The 5,675-nt window shown below is 46.1% G+C and overlaps 1 long non-coding RNA gene across 1 annotated transcript in view; it reads left to right on the forward strand.

The window, feature by feature from the left end:
* Window positions 1-2,828: 2,828 nt before the first annotated feature.
* LOC311420588 overlaps window positions 2,829-5,675 on the forward strand; it is a 234,622-nt gene continuing 231,775 nt past the window's right edge. Inside the window, exon 1 of the long non-coding RNA XR_014684402.1 lies at window positions 2,829-4,182. This is a non-coding gene — a long non-coding RNA (uncharacterized lncRNA). The remainder of the gene's footprint in view (window positions 4,183-5,675) is intronic.

A 5,675-nucleotide genomic window follows, 5' to 3' on the forward strand; every position in this document is an offset into this window, starting at 1 on the left:
ATTTCCTTTACCGATTATTCCAAATTTTATTCTATCCTTGGTATTGGGGTTATTGTGTAAGCAAATGCTACATTGTTGAGTTACTTGTTTTATCATATCGTCCCACTAATGTCTGACTCAGGCTCTTATGCAGTGTGCCAGCTCCCCAATGCGTTTTATTGTGTTCTGTAAGAACTATGGGCCATGTCAAACTAGAGGGTATTACTATGGGGTTATCTTTTAAATATACTCATCCATCTGGTTTCATTTTACCTTTCAAATCTTCAATTAATTTTAAGTCTTCTTTTGTATAATTTGATATAGTTTGGATTTTACCGTCTGGTATCAAAGACAATGCCTTCACCTCAGTTATTTCAGCTGCCTGCTTAGCCTCTGCCAATCGATTTTCCAATTTCAAAATCGCTGTTCCCCTTTTGGTGTCCCTGACAATGCATGATAGCTACCTTTTCTGGTTGTTTTACAGCCTCTAACAATTTTAAAATTTCTTCAGCATACTTTGTGTTTTCACTGAGCGGTCAGCAATCCATGTTCTTTCCAAATTGCTCCATGAGCATGTACCACGCCGAATGTATATTTAGAATCTGTCCAAATATTTACCCTTTTTCCCGCTGCCAGTTCCAATGCTCTCGTGAGAGCAACTATCTCCGCCTTTTGAGCTGATGTTCCAGGGGGTAAAGGCTTAGACTCGATTACCTGCTGAGTAGTTGTTATAGCATATCCAGCTTTACGTTGTCTTTGCGTAACAAAACTGCTCCCATCCGTGAACCAAGTTTCTTCCGCATCTTCCATGGGCTCCTCCTTAAGGTCTGGTCGGCTGGAATACACAGTCTCTAGAGTTTCTAAACAATCGTGAATCACAGCTTGTGCCGGAGCATCACTAAGAAAAGAGGCTAGATTCACAATATGAATTATCACAATTTCCACGTCGTCCTGTTCTACCAATATTGCTTGATATTTCAAAATCATCAATTCTTGTTTAAGTTGTTTAAAGACTTTTTGTGCTTCTCCAGTCCAGACTAACTTTGACTGGTTAATCTTTTTCAATTCACATAGAGGCTTTACCAATAGTCCATAATTATAAATCCAAAGGCGACACCAACCTGTCATTCCTAAAAAGCTTTGTAGCTCCTTTACTATTTGAGGTTCTGGAGTCCGGCAAATGACTTCCTTCTGTTCAGTTCCTAGTTCTCGTTGTCCTTCCGAAATGTCAAATCCCAGATAGGTCACACTTTGTTGAGCCAGCTGGACTTTCTGTCAAGAGACTTGATATCCATTTAAACCCAGAAAATTAAGACGACTTATAGTCCATTGAATACAACTCCCTTTAGTCTCGGTAGCTATTAAGAGATCATCTACATATTGTAACAAAGCACCTTCAGTGTCCGGAGGTATCCATGTTTCGAGTTCCCTTGCTAATTGGTTTCCAAAAATAGTGGGGCTATTCTTGAATCCTTGAGGTAGTAATGTCCACGTAAGCTGCGTCTTTCTGCCTGAATCGGGATTTTCCCATTCAAAGGCGAATAGGTTTTGGCTTTCTGTGGCTAAGCCTAGGCAGAAGAAGGCGTCTTTTAAATCCAGTACGGTAAACCAGACTTGACTATTCTTTAATTTAGTCAGCAAAGTATAAGGGTTTGCCACTACTGGATGTATATCCTCAGTGATTTTATTTATGGCCCTCAAATCCTGAGCTAGCCTATAGCTTTTTCATCTGCCTTTTTAATTGGCAATATGGGTGCATTGTATTCTGATTCGCATTCAATCAATAATCCATACTGTAAAAATTGATCAATTATCTCTTTAATTCCTTTCCTATCTTCTATCCTCAAAGGATATTACTTAACCTTAACGGGTTTCTCTCCTGGCTTTAATTTAATAATTAAATTTTAGGATTAGGTGCTGGTTGTAGGGGCCTGTGTTTGGGGGGGGGGGGGCTTGGGACCTGCGTCTGGGGGAGGGGTGGGAGCTGCTTGTACACCTTTGGGGCCTGCATGTGTGGGGGGTCAGGGCCTGTGTCTAGCGGGCTGGGAACTGCTTGTACAATGTAGGAATCTGTTTCTGCAGGGTGGCTGGGAGCTGTTTGTACAACTTTGGGGCCAGCATCTGGGGGTGGCTGGGAGCTGCCTGTACACTGTAGGGGCCTGTGTTTGTGGGGGGCTTGGGGGCCTCCCTCGGGGGGAGGGGGGGAGGGTTGGGAGCTGCTTGTATAGGGTAGGGGGCGTGCCTGGCAGGGGTTGGGAGCTGCTTGTAGAATTTGGGTCCCTGTGTCTGGGGAGGGGGTTGGGGCCTGTGTCTCAGGGGTGTTGGGAACTGGTTGTACACCTTTGGGTCCTGTCTCTGGGGGGGAGCTACTTGTACACTTTTGGGGTCTTTATTTGAGGGGGGTTGGGAGTTGCTCATGCATTCTAGGTGCCTCCCTTTTGAAAAGGGTTGGGGCCTGCATCTGTGGGTGTTTGGGAGCTGCTTGTACACTATAGGGGCCATGGTCTTGGAGGGGGGTCTGGGCTGTTTATACACCTCTGTGGCCTGTGTTTGGGGGGGGGGGGGGGGGGCCTGTGCCTGGGGGAGTTGGGAGGTGCTTGTTCACTCTAGGAGCCTCCATTTGGGGGTCTTTGGGGCCTCCCTTTGAGGGGGAGGGAGTTGGGAGTTGGTTGTACACCTCCGCATCCCATGTCTTGGGGAGGGGGGGGGGGAGTGGGACCGGTCTCTGAAGGGGCGGGTTGTGAGCTGCTTGTACACCTGTGTCGGGGGGGAGGGTAGGGGGGATGGCGGGGGGCGGGCCCGGGTCTTGGGCCAGTGTCTGGGTGGAGTCCAGTTCTTGGGAGGGGGTGGTGGGGTAGGAGCTGCTTGTGGGCAGTTGGGGTCTGCATCTGGGTGTGGTTGGTGCCTGCTTCTGTTGGCAGTTTGGGGCCTGCTTGTAGACTTGTGCAGCCTGGGTTTGGGGGCTTTTCTGTAACGTTTGGGGTCTGCATTTTTGCTTTGGGATGCATCTTGAGCTTTTGAGGCCTAGCAGTAGCATTTGGGGCCTGCATCTGGGGCTTTTCTGTAGCATTTTGGTTGCGTATTTGTGATTTGGGGCCTGTATCGTGGGTTTTGCCTTTTTTGTAGTTTCCATCTTTGTGTGTGTGTGTTTCGTTGTTGGTTGTCTGGGGTTAGGGGCAGTTTGGGGTTTGGATTAAGGTCAGTGTCATTAGCGTTAGGGGGTTGATAATAAGGGTTAGGGTTGTGGTTAGAGTTGTTAGGTTTAAGGGGAATAAGGATTTCAGGGTAAGGGGATCAAGGTTGTGGGAATAAAAATGTTGTTTTTGCGCAGTTACATCCTGTAGAGGGAAGGAAGGTGGTATTGAGATATGCTTGCAGTGATAAGACAGCTTAACAGTGTGAAATGAGTTCATCTGATTCGTGTCAATATGGAACAATGCTAGGGCCGCATGATATGATGAAAAGTCTAAGAAAACCAGAGTGGTTAATATATATAGTTCTTGTATCTTGCAAAGGAATGGTCCAGCAATTCCGGTCAATAGAGGATAAGAGAACAAAGGGGTTTCAGAATAACTGCTAACTATTACAACTGTTGCATGGGACACTATGCAAGTGTCTGCCATCCAGCCAAGATGGACAAAGGAGATGGACAAGAGAAAAGCCTGGGAGGAAGACTACGAGCCTTCAGTACGAGCGGCCCCCAGAGGGGACTGATACCGGAGACTGATAACGCCTGCACCAGTGGGAGGGTTTGGATTCTGGGAACTAATTAGAATAACCCTGCCTTTTGTAGAAGTAGTAATGAATATGTATTAGCCTAGCAGCATAAAAACCAGCCGCCTGATGTAACTTGTGTGCGTCTTGGTGGAGCAGAGACTCCTGGCGCACCCAGCGCTGCTTGCTTACCTCTATTCATTTAATAAATTGTAAATTTCAATTGCAATCCTATTTGGGACCCAGTCATTTATTACAAGTGGGCTCTCGTCCGGGAGGGCTTTGGTTCCTGATTTCTGGTTTGATCTAGGAGAGGCACCCCCACCATTTGGTGGCTGCTGTTTGAGTCAGGTCGGAACTAATGGCATCTTAAACCTGAATAAAGGTAAGCAAAGTTTCTGATTCTTTTTTTCAGCTCCCTTTCCAGCTGCAGCACTATATTTTGCCCATAATTGTGTGTGTGAAGATCCGAACGAAGATGACGGAGTCGTAAGCATTTAAAGCGTATACCGTTCGGTTGGGTGGGGTTCGGTTGCCTGTGTGTGTAAGAGTGTGACTGAGATGGAACTTAGTTCCGAAGCGATTGTGGAGGTCTTCTAACCGCGGTTCCAATCTCCCGCGAGGGACTTGGCCGGTGAAGGACCGAAGGGATTCCTATAGGACTTGTGGGTGTGTGATAGGTCCTCGACCCCCTGCAAGACACTCTTACTAAGGTAACCAAGGGCTATGGGAATTGCCATAGTAAAATTCCTAGATGGGTCAGACAAAATCAAAGACCAGAGACCAGAAGAAAGGGAGCAAATTACCAGTCATACCACCAGAAAGTCCATTAGGAATAACGATTAGAAATTGGAATGATAGGGACCCCAGAAAAGGAAAAAGTAAATTAAAAATGGTCCAGTATTATGTGACAGAATGGCCAAAGGAGCCTTTAAGACTACATGTCTTTTGGCCTGTTTTTGGAACCTTCGAAGACTGGATTTGCCAGGCCTTAAATATCCATGTTAATTCAAAGGAAGCTTTTAGCCAGGAAGAAAGCGATTATGCAGGATTATGGATCAGGAGGACTTCACGTCCTTTTCCAGCCTCAATATTTACACTAAAAGCAGGTAAGAAATTTGAAGAACAAGAAGAACATGAAAAAGAAAAAGAAGATAAACGTGAGCCGTTGGATAAGCTACCACCTCCATATCCTAACAATCCACTCCCGGCGGCTCCCCCTCCGGTGGCTGTGGTATCGCCACCAGTACCACCGTTGCCCCAGCTTCCACCACCAACAGCACCAGAATTAGACCGACCTCCGGCCACATGCAGGAGAAGCAGGACGGAAGTATCTGAGAGGGCTTCTCTATATCCCTTAAGGGAGGTAACTGGTGTATAACTGGTGCGCGTCTTGGTGGAGCAGAGACTCCCGGCGTACCCAGCACTGTTTGCTTACCTCTATTCATTCAGTGAATTGTAAACTTTGATTGTAATCCTATTTGGGACTTTTATTTATTATAACAGACAACCTTGTAAAACGCAGACAACCAGAATCCTTACAGCAATTAGGTGGAAATCACGGCGTAAGAAACATTACCACCTCAAAGAGTAAAAACCTCAAAAGAAATGTGACTTGTAACAGGCCAGCAGCTGTGTATTTTCTGTGAAGCACCAGCTAGATTATGAACCTTGAATAGCACAGTTAAAGGGGAAACAGGGGAGGGTCGGGAGGGTCCCGGTCCTCGGCAGAAAAAAAAAGTGTATAAACTGTGTATGGAATTAGTAGGCACCCTCCTGCTTGTGGGACACCCGCCATTGTAATCTCGAATAATAATGCTACTGTACTGAGATCCTCGACTCAGCCTATGCTATTTGCTACAGATTGATTCAGGGTTTTAAGGTTTCAGGGATTGGGCACTAGGGTTGGGTTTCAGGGTAAGGGGTTTCAGGGTTTATGTTTAGGATTTTAAGGTTTTTAGGGTTGGAGTTTTAACGGTTAG

This window comes from Aythya ferina (genome assembly GCF_964211825.1).
Source record: "Aythya ferina genome assembly, chromosome: 17".
NCBI classification, from domain to species: domain Eukaryota; kingdom Metazoa; phylum Chordata; class Aves; order Anseriformes; family Anatidae; genus Aythya; species Aythya ferina.